This window comes from Phocoena phocoena, chromosome 11 (genome assembly GCF_963924675.1).
Source record: "Phocoena phocoena chromosome 11, mPhoPho1.1, whole genome shotgun sequence".
Lineage (NCBI taxonomy): Eukaryota > Metazoa > Chordata > Mammalia > Artiodactyla > Phocoenidae > Phocoena > Phocoena phocoena.
In genome coordinates this window covers 34354089-34372515 of record NC_089229.1, presented here as the reverse complement: position 1 = coordinate 34372515, position 18427 = coordinate 34354089, and the positions used below count along the sequence as shown (strand labels likewise).

Here is an 18427-nt window from a genome sequence, read left to right as displayed (position 1 = left end):
ATTTTAATTTTATTTATTTTTGGCTGCATTGGGTCTTCATTGCTGCATGTGGGCTTTCTTTAGTTGAGGCAAGCAGGGACTACTCTTTGTTGCAGTGCACGGGCTTCTCCTTGCAGTGGTTTCTCTTGTTGCGGAGCATGGGCTCTAGGTGCGCAGGATTCAGTAGTTGTGGTGCATGGGCTCAGTAGTTGTGGCGCATGGGCTTAGTTGCTCCATGGCATGTGGGATCTTCCTGGACCAAGGATCGAACCCATGTCCCTTGCATTAGCAGGTAGATTCTTACCCACTGAGCCACCAGGGAAGTCCCTTGATTGTTTTTTTCTTTTAATTTTTTTTTTTTTCTACAGCAGGTTCTTATTAGTCATCAATTTTATACACATCAGTGTACACATGTTAATCCCAATCTCCCAATTCATCCCACCACCACCCCTGCCCCCCTGCCACTTCCCCCGCTTGGTGTCCATACGTTTGTTCTCTGCATCTGTGTCTCCATTTCTGCCCTGCAGACCAGTTCATCTGTACCATTTTTCTAGGTTCCACATACATGCGTTGATATACGATACTTGTTTTTCTCTTTTGACTTACTTCACTCTGTATGACAGTCTCTAGATCCATCCACGTCTCTACAAATGACTCACTTTCATTCCTTTTTATGGCTGAGTAATACTCCATCGTATATATGTACCACATCTTCTTTATCCATTCATCTTTCGATGGGCATTTAGGTTGTTTCCATGTCCTGGCTATTGTAAATAGTGCTGCAATGAACATAGGGGTGCATCTTTTTGAATTACGGTTTTCTCTGGGTATATGCCCAGTAGTGGGATCGCTGGGTCATATGGTAATTCTATTTTTAGTTCTTCAAGGAACCTCCATACTGTTCTCCATAGTGGCTGTATCAATTTCCATTCCCACAACAGTGCAAGAGGGTTCCTTTTCTCCACACCCTCTCCAGCATTTGTTGTTTGTAGATTTTCTGATGATAGCCATTCAAACTGGTGTGAAGGTGATTCCTCATTGCAGTTTTGGTTTGCATTTCTCTAATAATTAGTGATGTTGAGCAGCTTTTCATGTGCTTCTTGGCCATCTGTATGTCTTCTTTGGAGAAATGTCTATTTAGGTCTTCTGCCCATTTTTGGATTGGGTTGTTTGCTTTTTTAATATCAACCTGCTTGAGCTGTTTATATATCTTGGAGATTAATCCTTTGTCTGTTGATTCGTTTGCAAATATTTTCATCCATTCTGAGGGTTGTCTTTTTGTCTTGTTTATGGTTTCCTTTGCTGTGCAAAAGCTTTGAAGTTTCATTAAGTCCCATTTGTTTATTTTTGTTTTTATTTCCATTAATGTAGGAGGTGGATCAAAAAAGATCTTGCTGTGATTTATGTCAAAGAGTGTTCTTCCTATGTTTTTCTGTAAGAGTTTAATAGTGTCCGGTCTTACATTTAGGTCTCAAATCCATTTTGAGTTTATTTTTGTGTATGGTGTTAGGGAGCGTTCTAATTCTATTCTTTTCCATGTAGCTGTCCATTTTTCCCAGCACCACTTATTGAAGAGACTGTCTTTTCTCCATTGTATATGCTTGCCTTCGTTGTCATAGATTAGTTGACCATAGGTATGTGGGTTTATATCTGGGCTTTCTATGCTATTCCATTGATCTATATTTCTGTTTTTGTGCCAGTACCATATTGTCTCGATTACTGTAGCTTTGTAGTATACTCTGAAGTCAGGGAGTCTGATTACTCCAGCTCCGTTTTTTTTCCCTCAAGACCGCTTTGGCTATTCAAGGTCTTTTGTGTCTCCATATAAATTTTAAGATTTTTTGTTCTAATTCTGTAAAAAATGCCATTGGTAATTTGGTAGGGATTGCATTGAATCTGTAGATTGCTTAGGGTAGTGGAGTCAGTCATTTTCACAATATTGATTCTTCCAATCCAAGAACATGGTATATGTCTCCATCTGTTTGTATCATCTATAATTTCTTTCATCAGTGTCTTATAGTTTTCTGCATACAGGTCTTTTGTCTCCCTAAGTAGGTTTATTCCTAGGTATTTTATTTCTTTTTGTTGCAACAGTAAATGGGAGTGTTTCCTTAATTTCTCTTTCAGATTTTTCGTCATTAGTGTGTAGGAATGCAAGAGATTTCTGTGCATTAATTTTGTATCCTGCTACTTTACCAAATTCATTGATTAGCTCTAGTGGTTTTCTGGTGGCATCGTTAGGATTCCCTATATATAGTATCATGTCGTCTGCAAAGACTGACAGTTTTACTTCTTCTTTTCCAGTTTGTATTCCTTTTATTTCTTTCTCTTCTTTGATTGCCATGGCTAGGACTTCCAAAACTATGTTGAATTATAGTGGTGAGAGTTAAAATCCTTGTCTTTTTCCTGATCTTAGAGGAAATGCTTTCAGTTTTTCACCATTGAGAATGATGTTTGCTGTGGGTTTGTTGTATATGGCCTTTATTATGTTGAGGTAGGTTCCCTCTATGCCCACTTTCTGGAGAGTTTTTATCATAAATGGGTGTTGAATTTTGTCAAAAGCTTTTTCTGCATCTATTGAGATGATCATATGGTTTTTATTCTTCAGTTTGTTAATATGGTGTATCACATTGATTGATTTGTGTATACTGAAGAATCCTTGCATCCCTGAGATACATCCCACTTGATCATGTTGTATGGTCCTTCTAATGTGTTGTTGGATTTTTTTTTTTACATTTTTACATGTATATTCATCAGTGATATTGGTCTGTAATTTTCTTTTATGTAGTATCTTTGTCTGGTTTTGGTATCAGGGTGATGGTGGCCTCATAGAATGAGTTTGGGAGTGTTCCTTCCTCTGCAGTTTTTTGGAAGAGTTTGAGAAGGATGAGTGTTAACTCTTCTCTAAATGTTTGATAGAATTCACCTGTGAAGCCATGTGGTCCTGGAGTTTTGTTTCTTGGAAGATTTTTAATCACAGTTTCAATTTCATTACTTGTGATTGGTCTGTTCATATTTTCTATTTCTTCCTGGTTCAGTCTTGGAAGGTTATACCTTTCTACGAATTTGTCCATTTCTTCCAGGTTGTCCATTTTATTAGCATAGAGTAACTTGTAGTAGTCTCTTAGGATGCTTTGTATTTCTGCGGTATCTGTTGTAACTTCTCCTTCTTCATTTCTAATTTTATTGATTTGAGTCCTCTCCCTCTTTTTCTTGATGAATCTGGCTAATGGTTTATCAATTTTGTTTATCTTCTCAAAGAACCAGCATTTAGTTTTATTGATTTTTGCTATTGTCTTCTTTGTTTCTATTTCATTTATTTCTGCTCTGATCTTTATGATTTCTTTCCTTCTACTAACTTTGCGTTTTGTTTGTTCTTTCTCTAGTTCCTTTAGGTGTAAGGTTAGGTTGTTTATTTGAGATGTTTGTTGTTTCTTGAGGTAGGATTGTATTGCCATAAACTTCCCTCTTAGAATTGCTTTTGCCTCACCCCATATGTTTTGGATCATCGTGTTTTCCTTGTCATTTGTCTCTAGGTATTTTTAAATTTCCGCTTTGATTTCTTTAGTGATCTCTTGGTTATTTAATAATGTATTGTTTAGCCACCATGTGTTTTTTACTTTTTTTTCCCTGCAGTTGATTTCTATTCTCATAGTGTTGTGATCAGAAAAGAGACTTGATATGATTTCAATTTTCTTAAATGTACTGAGGCTTGATTTGTGACCCAAGATGTGATCTATCCTGGAGAATGTTCCGTGCACACTTGAGAAGAAAGTGTAATCTGCTGTTTTTGGATGGAATGTCCTCTAAATATCAATTAAATCTGTCTTATCTATTGTATCATTTAAAGCTTTTGTTCCCTTATTAATTTTCTGTTTGGATGATCTCCCCATTGGTGTAGTTCAGGTGTTAAAGTTCCCCATCATTATTGTGTTACTGTTGATTTCCTCTTTTATAGCTATTAGCAGTTGCCTTATGTATTGAGGTGCTCCTGTGTTGGGTGCATATATATTTGTAATTGTTATAGCTTCTTCTTGGATTGATCCCTTAATCATTATGTAGTGTCCTTCCTTGTCTCTTTTAACATTCTTTATTTTAACATCTATTTTATCTGACATGAGTATTGCTACTCCAGCTTTCTTTTGATTTCCATTTGCATGGAATATCTTTTTCCATCCCCTCACTGTCAGTCTGTATGTGTCCCTAGGTCTGAAGTGGGTCTCTTGTAGACAGCATATAGATGGGTCTTGTTTTTGTATCCATTCAGCGAGCCTGTGTCTTTTGGTTGGAGCATTTAATCCATTCACGTTTAAGGTAATTATCAATATGTATGTTCCTATGACCATTTTCTTTATTGTTTTGAGTTTGTTTCTGTAAGTCCTTTTCTTCTCTTGTGTTTCCCCCTTAGAGGAGTTCCTTTAGCATTTGCTGTAGAGCTGGTTTGGTGGTGCTGAATTCTCTTAGCTTTTGCTTGTCTGTAAAACTTTTGATTTCTCTATCGTATCTGAATGAGATCCTTGCCGGGTAGAGTAATCTTGGTGGTAGGTTCTTCCCTTTCATCACTTTAGATATATCATGCCACTCCCTTCTGGCTTGTAGGGTTTCTGCTGAGAAATCAGCTGTTAACCTTTTGGGAGTTCCCTTGTATGTTATTTGTCGTTTTTCCCTTACTGCTTTACATAATTTTTCTTTTTCTTTAATTTTTGCCAATTTGATTACTATGTGTCTTGGAGTGTTTCTCCATGGGTTTATCCTGTATGGAACTCTCTGCACTTCCTTGACTGGGTAGCTATTTCCTTTCCCATGTTAGGGAAGTTTTCGACTATAATCTCTTCTAATATTTTCTCAGGTCCTTTCTCTCCCTCTTCTCCTTCTGGGACCCGTATAATGCGAATGTTGTTGTGTTTAATGTTGTCCCAGAGGTCTCTTAGGCTGTCTTCATTTCTTTTCATTCTTTTCTCTTTATTTTCTTCTGCAGCAGTGAATTCCACCATTCTGTCTTCCAGGTCACTTATCCGTTCTTCTACCTCAGTTATTCTGCTATTGATTCCTTCTAGTGTAGTTTTTATTTCAGTTATTTTATTGTTCATCTCTGTTTGTTTGTTCTTTAAATCTTCTAGGTCTTTGTTAAACATTCTTGCATCTTCTTGATTTTTGCCTCCATTCTTTTTCTGAGTTCCTGGATCATCTTTACTCTCATTATTCTGAATTCTTTTTCTAGAAGGTTGCTTATCTTCACTTCATTTATTTGTTTTTCTGGGGTTTTATCTTGTTCCTTCATCTGGTATATAGCCCTCTGCCTTTTCATCTTGTCTGTCTTTCTGTGAATCTGGTTTTTGTTCCACAGGCTGCAGGATTGTAATTCTTCTTGCTTCTGCTCTGCGATTTTTTTTTAATGAATTTTCTTTTTAAAAAAATTCTCTAATCTGAAACTCTGAAATTATGCTAACACCATTTTCCTCAAGTTAAGCTTCATCTTTTGTATAATCACATTTTTTGAAGTAATTTACATATAATAAAATTTATCAATTTTGAGTACCAGTTTATGAGTATGAATATTGTGTAAAAACCACCACAATCAAGTTATTGAATATTTTTATCACTTTGAAAAATTACCTTATGCCCCTGGGTGGTCAGTCCCCTCTTCCAATTGTTAAAAATGTCTCTCCACTGTCTTATTACTCTCACTGTTTCTGATGAGAAGTCTATGAACATTCATGTTTTCATTCCTCTGTCTCTGAGTACTTTTAAGATTTTCTCTTCATCAGTGGTCTTCAGCAATTTGATTATAATGTGATTTGGTTACTTTTATATAAATTTACTCTGCTTTGGATTTTTTGTTTTTTATTGGCTTAATTTTTTTTTATTTAATGTATAGTTGATTTACCATGTTGTGTTAGTTGCAGGTGTACAGCAGAATGATTCAGTTATGTGTGAGTGTGAGTATTCAGATGTTTTTCTATTATGGGTTATTACAAGTTATTGAATATAGTTCCCTTTCTTATACAGTAAGTCCTTAATGTTTATCTACTTTATACATAGTAGTGTGTACCTATTTATCCCAAACTCCTCATTTATACCTCCTCCTTGTCTTTATTCTTTGGGAACCATAAGTTTGTCTTCTATGTCTGTGAGTCTATTTCTGTGTTGTAAATAAGTTCATTTGTATCGTTTTTTTATTCCACATATAAGTGATATCATGTGATATTTGTCTTTCTCTGTCTGACTTACTTCACTTAATATGATAATCTCTAGGTCCATCCATGTTTAGGATTTACTGAACCTCTCAGATACAGTGAATTTATAGTTTCCATAAAATTTTGAAAATTGTTGGCTAGTAATTTTCAAATATTTTGTTCTATCTTATCCTACTAGGACTCTAACTTCATCAGTATTAGACCACTTTATATATCCCAGAAGTCTCTATTGCTCTGTTCTTATATTTATTATACTTTTTTTATGCCTGTATTTCAGTCTTACTGGTTATTGCTATGTCTTCAAATTCTCCGATATTTTCTTCCTGTATAGCTCCTCTGCTGTTTAATCCCATCTAGACTGTTTTTCAGTTCAGATCAGATACTATGATTTTCATTTCGAGACGTTTCCTTTATTTTTTAACATTTACAATTTCTCTCCTAATCATGGTCATATTTTCCTGAATCACCTTGAACATATGGATAATATTATAATAGCTGTTTTAACACCCTTGTCTGTTAATTTCATCATCTCTATCATTTTGAGGTCTATTTTTATTGATTTTTTTTTTTATGATTCTGGGTCATATTTTCCTACTTCTTGCATGCCCAGTCAATTTTGGTTGTAGTCTGGACATTTAAAATTTTATACTTGTTGATTTCTTAATTTTGTTTTTTTTTTTCTTTAAATAACATATTTTGCTTCTCACGTGCAGCAGCTACATTACTTGGAATTAGTGAGATACTTTCAAAACTTCCTTTTAAGCTCTGTTAGGGAAATCTCAAAGAAATCTTCAGACTAGTGCTAATTTAGCCCCACTACTATGGTACCAACTTTCTGAGCATTCTGCCCAATGTCTCTGATATGTATCCTTTCAACTTTGGCTGATGAGAATTATTCCCATCCTCATGTGAGTTCCTGTAATTTTTCTGCCTTTTGCTTCCCACTTGTTCTTTCCCTTGGCTTTAAGTGGTTTTTCTCGCACACATCCTCAGACTCATTTACCAGGTCTAGGTGAATTAAATCCCAGTATACTGAAAAACTTTGCATATATCCACTTTGGAATTTTCTAGTACTGGTGAAGTTTATGGCCTGAACTCTTATTTCTTTTTATGTCCAGCAGCATGCATTTGTTAGATGGTTTAATATGATTTATTGTACATTTGACATTTGTATCATATCAGGTCATAGATACATCAAGGCAGAACAAGCCAAAATGGACAGGACTTGTAGCCTAATTTTGCAAGGTGTGTTTGGCAACATGCTAAGTGTAGGGAAAGGCAACCATTTACTAAAATTCAGGTAGGAAAATCTATTTCAGGATCTTAAGTTTGGATCAAGTCAGCAAGTCTTATCAATTTGACCAGGTAGTAAAAATAATTTATGAATACAATATAGACAGGGAGAAATGAATAACTGAAGAAAAGGTTGTTGTGACATCCAGTCCTAGGGCAGAAGCAGTTGACTCTTTCCCCTGATTTGGTTTCCCTGTGAGGTGTGGCCATAGCCAGGAAGATCCTTGTTTTTCTGAGTACTTCAGAGGAATATAAGGTATCTTACAGAAGAACCAATGATCTGATTATGTTTAAAATTCCTTTACCTGACTTAATCTACCTGTAGAAAAAGATAAGAGAGTCTAGGGAGTAGTCGCTGTTCCCTCCCTTGTCTAAGGTCACTGCAAACCTGTGACGTTCTCTTTCTAGATGTATTGGTTTCTTGAATTTGTTAATTGACGTTTAGTTAAGAAAACAGTAGCATTTTTACACCAAGTCAAACACCTGTGTGATTTGCTTCTCATTGATGAGTATCACAGAGGAGTTATTATCTTTTTGCCAGAAAATCTATTTTTCTTTCTTTTTTCTTTAAAGCTCAGTTTCCACATAAATTTCTAATGTTACAGTGTTTTTTAGGGAAACCTGGTATGTTTCCACATGTTTTAGAACAGAACCTGTCAACTTCTAGTTTAGAAACATCTGTTTCTAAGTGCAATTTAAGCTGTATAGCATGGAGGAAAGAGTATAACACAGTGCAGTGGTTCTTAAAGGTGTATCCCCCAGACCAGCAGCTTCGTCATCACTTGGAAACCTGTTAGAAATGCAAAATCTTGAACACTGTTCAGATCCACTGAATCAGAAACTAGCAGATGATTCCCAGTAATCTGTTTTATCAAGCCCTTTGTGTGATTCAGTGTGCACTAAAGTTTGGAAATCATTGTGTTTTTAAACAAGGACATCTTCCTCCTGCCCCGTGTTTTGTGATCCTGGGCAAGTAACTTAACTTTTCTGTGTCTCTGAATCTTCATTAGTAAAATGAGGATAAAAATGGTACCTATCTTATGGTATAGCCATTAGATTTGAATGGGATAATGCACATATCTTGTTGATAACAATTCCTAGAGCACGGTAAGCACAAAAAAATCTATTATTTTCTATTACTAGGCCTACCAGACTATATATGGGTTCTTATTCAATCACCAAGTATTTAGTGTATGCCTGCTATGTGCAACCAGTGTCCTAACATGTTAGACATTATAAGGGAAATTCAATGTAACCCATGATTTCAAGTCATTTTTATAATCTTGTTAGGGATAGAAAATGTATGCAAAAATGATAACCATGAAAACTAATGGTAACAAACACTGAAACAGCATTGACTTTGTGCCCAACATCGTTCTCATCATTCTCATTTAATCCTCACAATATGCCTGATGAAATAGCAACCTAGTGTCCCCATTTTATACTTAAGAAAACTGAGTTCCCAAAAGGCTAAGTAGCCTACCCAGTTTCACACAGCTAGCAAGTCAAAGACCCAGGATTCAAATCCATGCAGTCTAGCTCCAGAATCTGTGCTCTTAACTATTAGATTTTAGTACCTAATAAAATATAAGTGTCAGATGATTATTGTAGGCAAGAGATATGCTTTAGAAATTTGGAAATATTATCTTAATTTAATGTGACCAGGGAAAACTGCCTGCGCTGAAGAGGCAAATTTTGAGTTAAACCTCAAAAGTTTGGTAAGACTGAAAATCAGGGACTTCCCTGGTGGTCCAGTGGTTAAGACTCTGCTCTCTCAATGCAGGGGGCACGGGTTCAATCCCTTGTTGGGAAACTAAATCCCACATGCTGCACGACGTGGCCAAAAACTAAATAAATAAAATTAAATTAAAAAAAAAAAAGGAAAACCAAATTAAAAGAAAAGAAAGCACTTCTGATGGAGGAAATATCCAAAAAAGGAGGGAATGTGAAAGGTGAAGTTAGGCTCTGTTAGAAGGCCAGTCTATTCAAGTAAAGTGGGTATAGTGGAAATACTATTGGAAAGAAGTAAGAAATCAAGTACTTGTGCTTACAGTGTGTCAGAGAGTGGGCTAAGTACCTATATATATATTCCTTCATTTCACAGCAGCTGAGCTAGGTTCTGTAATTATCATTCTCATTTTACAGAGTATTTACTGAACATACCAAGAGTCTCTATGAGGAATAAATATGTTACCACATGACAGCACTTTACAGTAGTGCCTGTCAGAAAGCATACTTGATAATGCTAGCCATTATTTTTAAGGAGCTATAGAGAAATTTTGAATAGTTGTATGAAAATGAAAATAGTATTTGGGGAAGCTTGTTTTTAGTATAAAAGTGACAAGAGATTAGGGGAAAGTAGCCAAATTAAATGAAAATCCAAGCATTAAAAAATGGCTAAAATTAAGTAGTAGAAGTGACCCCAGATTATTGTACAGATCCTTATAGTTTAGAGTCCTTGTATGCCTTGTAGACACCCAAAATTATTTGTTGGAGGAATACATTACTGAATTTAATTACATTATAATGTGTAAAAGCTTGAAAAAATGCATGTTTCAGCCCCTCTAATTTTTCTATTGAATTTATTCAATTTTATTTTAGTGATTGAAAATGTTATTTTCTATAAATTGAAAATTTATATTATTGTTGATTTGCAGTAATTATCAGTATCTGCAGTTCTAAAATTGGAGTCCTCAGACTCCTAGGGAACCAGAGTATTTATCACATTCTCCAAGTTTCCTGAGAAGCTGATCTTAGGACAAGTTATTATAGGAAATGTCAACTATTAGTTAATCTCAAATCATAAGGTGATCAGAAATTAAAACTATTTAAGGATTTTGTGTGCATATGTGAAAAGGCCACCTAGATATGTTTCTAGACCTCTTACCAGCTTGGTGAAGGACTCCCTTTTCTGGAATAGAAGCAGTCAAGGTCCCCATCCAGATGCACTAGCTTACATTCTAGGGCTGTGCTTCTCTTACACTGAGATTTAAAGCACTAAGCCCCAAGTTTTGGTTCCTCATTTCTAGGAACCAGATCTTAGAGTGAAATTTCCCATACAAAAAGAAGAGTGTAATCATGTCTGAAAGACTGCTTAGCAGGTGATATTATTTATAATGAAAATGTCTGATGGGTTGTTTCTAGAGAGTTTCCCAAGTAATTCTATAGAACAAGTTATATAGTTGGCATACCGTGACAAATAAAAATAGCAGCTGTGCCCATTATTCAGAGCAAGTTCTTTAGGGGGCAATGGTTTTTCTATTAGGTGTTGGGCAAATAGGACATGAATTCCTTTGCTGATCTGGTATCAGTTACCATCTGAACAGCTGCCATGTTGCAACAACTAGAAACAAACCTATGTCCTGAGTAACCTTTCAATTTATTTATTTTTCTTTATTTTGTTTGTAGAAAGCATAAGCACTATTTTATTGAATAAAATATGCTTCTGGTAAAATCTATTGATATAACACTGTAATACATATATAAAGATAAACATTCACATTTTATTACCCTTACTAAGTATATATACTTTATAGTTTTAAAGAAAATATTTAATTGGAAATAATCAATACTGAAAGAGAATAGGTAGTATTTATATATACAATTATTTAGCTATTACAATTTCTATGTTTAAGTTAACTTTTATGGACTAGACTAATAGCAACTTGAAAATTTTACCTATCAAATTTCACTTAGATCAGTTGCCCTAATGCAGCTTTCATAATTTTAAGAAGAAATTCATTTATCTAAAGAGGTTCAAATCTAGTAATCTATAAAATATGGATTTGTTAATGAAAGGATCAACTCAGACTTTAACCAGTATGTTCCAATGAACTTTACATAACCCCTTGATACCAACGAAGGGATTAGTTATAGATTTTCCCAATTGGCTTCTTACTTTCATGTCTAGCCAGTGATAACACGAACAAAACTGATGTACTAAAAGAAATCTCTTTTTAAAACTTAATCCACAGACTCAGTTTGGAATTTCCTTTGGGAATGTGTTTCATTCATTAATGATTAATAGAGCTTCTTAAGTGACAGAATATTCACCAGGAAGTTTTCACTAAATGAAATATTGATTCAGCCCTTGACTAGGAGGAGCCCAGCTGGAAAAACTAAGGCTGAGATCTCACAGTGTCCTTATACTTCATTCTGAACATGAATCAACTTGTTACAGTGCTTTCTAATATATTTATCATAGGCTCTTTATAAGGCTGCATTTGAATTTAAGGCCAATTCATGCCCTACTAACTTATACAAATTTGACTATTGTTCCTTAAAAAAAAGACTTATGAAAAAAATGTTTAAATAAAACACCAACTCCAATCTGGATATTTATTATGTGATTCACAAATTTGAAGACACTGTCATATTCTTGAAGATCCAAGCAAACTAAATTTTTACATCGAAAGAAGTTCAAAATATTGTGACTAAAATAAACTGGGAACTTTTAACGTAAAGGTGATGAGTGTAATATCAAAATATTCCAAATGTAAAAATTCAAGCACTGTTGACCCACATTCTCTAGAACTATTGTGTGTAGCTAAAATATTATACTTGATGATATCTATATCAATAACCATGTCAAAAATATAACATTTAAGGGGCTTCCCAGGTGGCGCAGTAGTTGGGAGTCCGTCTGCCGATGCAGGGGACACGGGTTCGTGCCCCGGTCCGGGAAGGTCCCACATGCCGCGGAGCGGCTGGGCCTGTGAGCCATGGCCGCTGAGCCTGCGCGTCCGGAGCCTGTGCTCTGCAACGGGAGAGGCCACAACAGTGAGAGGCCCGTGTAACAAAACAAAAAAAATATATATAACATTTAATGATAAAACTATCATTTTGCTGATCCGTGTCAATTAACATCTCAACAGCTTCCACATGATGCCAGTTGCAACACCTAGAAAGAACTCTAATGTCCTGTATTACCTTTGAAATTATTTTTCATTACTTGGTTGTCTGGAGCATAAGCCTTTTTTTACTAGGTAAAATGTTTGTGGTAAAATATTGATCTGTTCCTTAATCTGATAAAGCAAATTCTTATATTTTTGCCTCTTGGATTATATTAGATTATTTGGTTAAAATGGCTCTTTATTCCAACCATCAATTATTTCTGAGTAGAAAGCTATTTATTTATTTGGTATGTACTCTCTAATTTTAGAGTTACAGGAATAGTTTTCTTTAAAAAGTTCACAGCATTTATATAAAACCAATGGCAATGTTAATCAGTGACATATCATTGGAATGTAACTGCCCAGGACCACAGTATCCCTTGTTTTAGCAAATTCTTCTGATATTATTGATATATAGACTATGGTATAAGTTTCCATGCAAGCCTTTTTTTAAATTTAGGACAATTTGCAAATGATTTGAATTTCTGAGTTTCTTTAAGAATTATTTTTGTTTCTTTTTTTTTTTTTTTACTTTAAACCTGATCATCTCTGATTTTAGCATAATGTGCTGAGGTCTATTTTCTTCCCAATGTAGTGGTTTTACTCTTTAAGGTGCACAAGAAAGACTATGTTTTAAAAATACAGATTCCCCTGAACCTGCCAGTAGAGGTCTATGTGTAGCTGAAGACTCTGCATTTTAAAAAGCACCCCAAGTACCACTGATACAGTAGTTCAAGGACAGTCCTTTCAGAAACACTACCCTTCAGGGCTGGAGGCACACATAGGGATCTAGCTTGAATTCTCATCTCAATGAATTTTGAGAGTGACTAACACAAGGGGTAGATGTGTTGGACCCTGAGGTTCTCATGTTAGCAACATGAGTATTGCCTTCTTTTTTCTGACACCTCCTCATTTAGCCAAACTGAGACCTGAAAGATGACCACTCAAGAGTGTCTTATAGGTGTTACTGCATCTGCACTACCACTGTGGGTCCACCATCCTGGTAAAAAGTTTTGTACACACAAAAGCTTACTGAAATGGTTATACACTAGAAGAAAAGAAAATCAGCTTTACCTAGCTGCTAAGAAATCCAACTTATAATAAGGTAATATGCTTTATTAATTTTCCTTATAAGACATACCTTTTTCAAACATTAGAGGCTGTCACTGGCACACTTCATTCCTTCTGCTAGTCAGGTCCACTCTGGAGACCAAGGTACCAGGTAGAAATTCACTTGGTACCCAAAGAATTAGAACTGTTGGCTATTCTCAAGAACTATTTCCATCAAGTTATTAAAGTATTTTATTTGATCTTCTATAATGTAGGAAATATACTTTGAAGAAACAGGACCAGTAATAGAATTAGAGAATCTTTTTTAAGCTGGATGAGCACCAATGCAGTCTTAACTTTCAATACCCTTTATTATCACATCTCAAAAATCATTATTTCATACCTGGCATTTTATAATTATAAATAAATAAGTTATTTTGACATTACAGTCATGTCTTGAAGAAACCTTGACACTGGGTATTTTGGTAAAGATTTAGAATACAGTGTAGCTTCCTTAGTACTGTAATAAATTATTTGGTAGGGTGGAATATTTCCTTGCTTTGATGAGAGCCTCAGTTAAAGATTTTATGTTATATTTAATATTGTACCTCTGAGGTGAACACCTCTGATTACCTCATCACCTGTGGTGAATAGATATTATCTTAATGTAGCATCCTGCTTTCAAACCATATCTTAAAATGAATGTAAGCAGAAACACAATATATGCCATTTATTTAACCCTTTGTGGTAAACATGGTAGGTAGTTTTTGATTTGGCAAGCATTTCTAGCTTCAAGCCTCCTAAAAAGTTCAAAATATATGGGCTCAAATTTTCTTAATAGCTTTAACTCTTTATTAGCAAACCATTAAGCTTTTGTCTGCTTCTTAACATTGTAAAACATCTGATAATTACCCTGAAGAACAAATCTAATCCTTTCTCTCTTTCCTTATTAAATATCTGTAAGAAAAAAAAAGGATCATTTCTGGAGTGGTGGAAGGGTGTAGAGAGCTAATCAACTGTGTCCTCAGTAAATGAAAAACTGTGGTATTCCTCTATTTTGTTTCATCAAAATGTATTTGTGGGCTTCCCTGGTGGCGCAGTGGTTGAGAGTCCGACTGCCGATGCTAGGGGACACGGGTTCGTGCTCCGGTCCGGGAGGATCCCACATGCCGCGGAGTGGCTGGGCCCGTGAGCCATGGCCGCTGAGCCTGTGCGTCCGGAGCCTGTGCTCCGCAACGGGAGAGGCCACGACAGTGAGAGGCCCGCGTATCGCAAAAAAAAAAAAAAAAAAAAAAAAAAGTATTTGTATTTGTACCTCTCTGATGATTATTTTATTTAATACCAAGGCTACCAAGATCTTAACTCTACACAGGGATGCATTATGATCTTGGTTGGCCTTATGCATTTTTGCCTTAATGGACCACTTCCTCCATTAAAAAGTAATTAAATTATATTTTACAACTGTGTTTGCATAAATAGATATACCAGTCCTGACTATACAGTCTAGGTAAAAGGAATAACTGTTGTTAGGGCTTTGCCTTCTTAACTCTTAGTATTTTAGTAATCTTACCCTCCCATCCTTCATTTAGTGTTTAGGAACTGCTTGTTTTTTAATGAATAAATTTTATTTTTTAGAGAAATTTTAGGTTAACAGCAAAATTGAGCAGAAAGTACAGAGAATTCCCACATACCCCTGGTCCCCACACATGTACAGCCCCCCTCACTGTAAATACCCACACCAAAGCAGTACACTTCTTTTTTTTTTTTTTTTTTTTTTTGTGGTACGCGGGCCTCTCACTGTTGTGGCCTCTCCCGCTGCGGAGCACAGGCTCCAGACGCGCAGGCTCAGCGGCCATGGCTCGTGGGCCCAGCCGCTCCACGGCAGGTGGGATCCTCCCGAACCGGGGCACGAACCCATGTCCCCTGCATCGGCAGGCAAACTCTCAACCACTGCGCCACCAGCGAAGCCCCAAAGAAGTACACTTTTAACAATTAGTGAACCTACATTGACACATCATTATCACCCAAATTCCATAGTTTTATATAGGAGTTCACTCTTGGTGTTCTACATTCTATGGGTTTTGAAAAATGTGCAATGACATGCATCCACCGTATAGTATTATATGGAATCATTTTACTGCCCTAAAACTCCTCTGTGCTTTGCCTTTTTATCCCTCTCTCTACTTTAACCCCTAGCAACCATTAATCTTTTTGTCTCCATAGTTTTGCTTTTTTTCCAGAATGTAACACAGTTGGAATCATACAACATACAGCCTTTTCAGATTGGCTTTTTTCCAATTAGTAATATGCATTTAAGTTTCCTCTATGTTTGTTCATGGCTGGATAGCTCATTTCTTTTTAATGCTAAATAACATTGCATTGTATGGATGTATCACAGTTTATCAGTTACCTACTGAAGGACATCTTGGTTGCTTTCAAGTTCTGGCTGATACCAATAAAACGGCTATAAACATGTGTGGGTAGGTTTTTGTGTAGACATACATTTTCAGTTCATTTGGGTAAATACCAAGGAACCTGATTGCTAGATCAAATGATAAAAATATGTTTAGTTTTGTAAGAAACCACCAAACTATCTTCCACAGTGTCTCTACCATTTTTCATTACCACCAACACTTAATGAGTATTCCTATTTCCCCACATCGTTATCAGTGTTTTGGATTGTGGACATTTTAATAGGTAGGTAGTAGTATCTCATTGTTGTTATAATTTGCAATTCATTAATTAATGATTATTTGTCATATTTATATCTCTTTTGGTGAGATGTCTTTTAAGGAGTTTGGCTCATTTTTTAACCAAGACATTCATTTTCTTATCATTGAGTTTTAAGTGTTCTTTGCATATTTTGGATAACAGTCAATTATCAGATATGTCTTTTGCAAACACTTTCTCCCAGTGTATGACTTATCATCTCATTTACTTGACAATGTCCCTAGGAGCAGGAATTTTTAATTTTAATGAAATTCAACTCATTAATAATTTAGATGTGTATTTTGTATTGTATATAAAAAGTCATCACCATACCCAAGGTCATCTAGATTTTCTTCTATTTTTCTTCTAGGAGTTTTAGGTTTTCACATTTTGCTTTTAGGTCTGTGATCCTTTTTGAGTTAATTTTTGTGAAAGGTGAGAAGTCTGTGTCTGTATGTCTAGATTCCTTTTTTTTTTGTACATGGCGATGTTCAGTTGTTCTAGCACCAGTAGTTGAAAAGACTTATCTTTTCTCCATTGTATTACTTTTGCTCATTTGTCAAAGATCAGTTTACTGTATTATGTGGGTCTATTTCTGGGTTCTCTCTTATGTTCCATTGATCTACTTGACTATTCTTTTGCCATTACCACATTATCCTGATTACTGTAGCCTCATAGATAATCTTGAAGTCAACTAGTGTCATTCTTCCAACTTTTTTCTTCTCTTTCAAAATTAAGTTGGCTATGTGCTTGTTTTGCCTCTTCGTATAAGCTTTAGAATCAATTTCTTGATATCCACAAAATATCTTGCTGGTATTTTAGTTGGAATGGTGTTCTATCTATAGATCAAGTAGGGAAAAACTGACTTCTTGACAGTATTGAATCTTCTTATCCACAAAGATTTTTTTCATGTGACATCTTTCCATTTATTTAGTCTTTGGTATCTTCTGTCACTGATTTGTAGTTTTCCTCATGGGAATTGTTAGTTTTTTAGTAAGAAGTTTTACTCATTCAAGAAGTTTATTTTGCCCCTGTGATCATCAATAGCCTTGTAAAAATAAGCCCACACACTCTTCTTGTGAAAGGCTTGGGAAGTACTTCGACGTGGCTGGGCTTGGTGGACCACTCTTGCTTTCTGATCTGGGTTTTCATAGCATTGGCCTTTTAAATTGATAAAGACTTTTGCTCATATCTGGGAGATTCTTATTATAATCTTTATTAAGATTCAAGGAGAAATACCATAAATTTAGATTTTCCAGATCATGTAATATGGGGTAATCACCACCCCTTTTGTTTTGGTTTAACCCTCGACTCACTGTATTTCACTGAGAAACAATCAGAATTCACACCTATTTCTGAAATAAACAACAACTTTTGGTAAAATTATTTTAATTATCTTATTTTTAAAAGAGTGTGTCTGGGCTTCCCTGGTGGTGCAGTAGTTAAAAATCTGCCTGCCAATGCAGGGGACACAGCTTCAAGCCCTAGTCCGGGAAGATCCCACATGCTGTGGAGCAACTAAGCCCGTGAGCCACAACTATTGAGTCTGTGCTCTAGAGCCCATGAGCCACAACTGCTGATCTCGTGTGCCACAACTACTGAAGCCCACACACCTAGACCCTGTGCTTCACAACAAGAGAAGCCACCGCAATGAGAAACCCACACACTGCAATAAAGAGTAGCCACTGCACGCCACAAATAGAGAAAGCCCGTGTGCAGCAAAAAACACTCAACTCAGTCAAAAACTTAAAGTAAAACAAAAGAGTGTGTCTGATAATATTCTTCTCATAATGCAGTGTTTTATTTATTCGCAGCCCAAGTTTCCAACTGCTTGAATTTACCATTTGTGTTTTACAAGAAAATGGTTAGGAAAAACCACATTCACAGAAAGATAGACAAGATGAAAAAGCAGAGGGCTATGTACCAGATTAAGGTACAAGATAAAACCCCAGAAAAACAACTAAATGAAGTGGAGATAGGCAACCTTCCAGAAAAAGAATTCAGAATAATGAGAGTGAAGATGATCCAGGACCTCGGAAAGAGAATGGAGGCAAAGATCGAGAAGATGCAAGAAATGTTTAACAAAGACGTAGAAGAATTAAAGAACAAACAAACAGAGATGAACAATACAATAACTGAAATGAAAACTACACTAGAAGGAATCAATAGCAGAATAACTGAGGCAGAAGAATGGATAAGTGACCTGGAAGACAGAATGGTGGAATTCACTTCTGCGGAACAGAATAAAGAGAAAAGAATGAAAAGAAATGAAGACAGCCTAAGAGACCTCTGGGACAACATTAAACG

At 35.7% G+C, this 18427-nt stretch overlaps 1 protein-coding gene across 1 annotated transcript in view; it reads left to right on the top strand.

Moving 5' to 3' along the window:
* LRRIQ1 (leucine rich repeats and IQ motif containing 1) overlaps nt 1-18427 on the top strand; it is a 174260-nt gene that overhangs the window by 55878 nt on the left and 99955 nt on the right. The gene's annotated exons all lie outside the window — the stretch shown is intronic.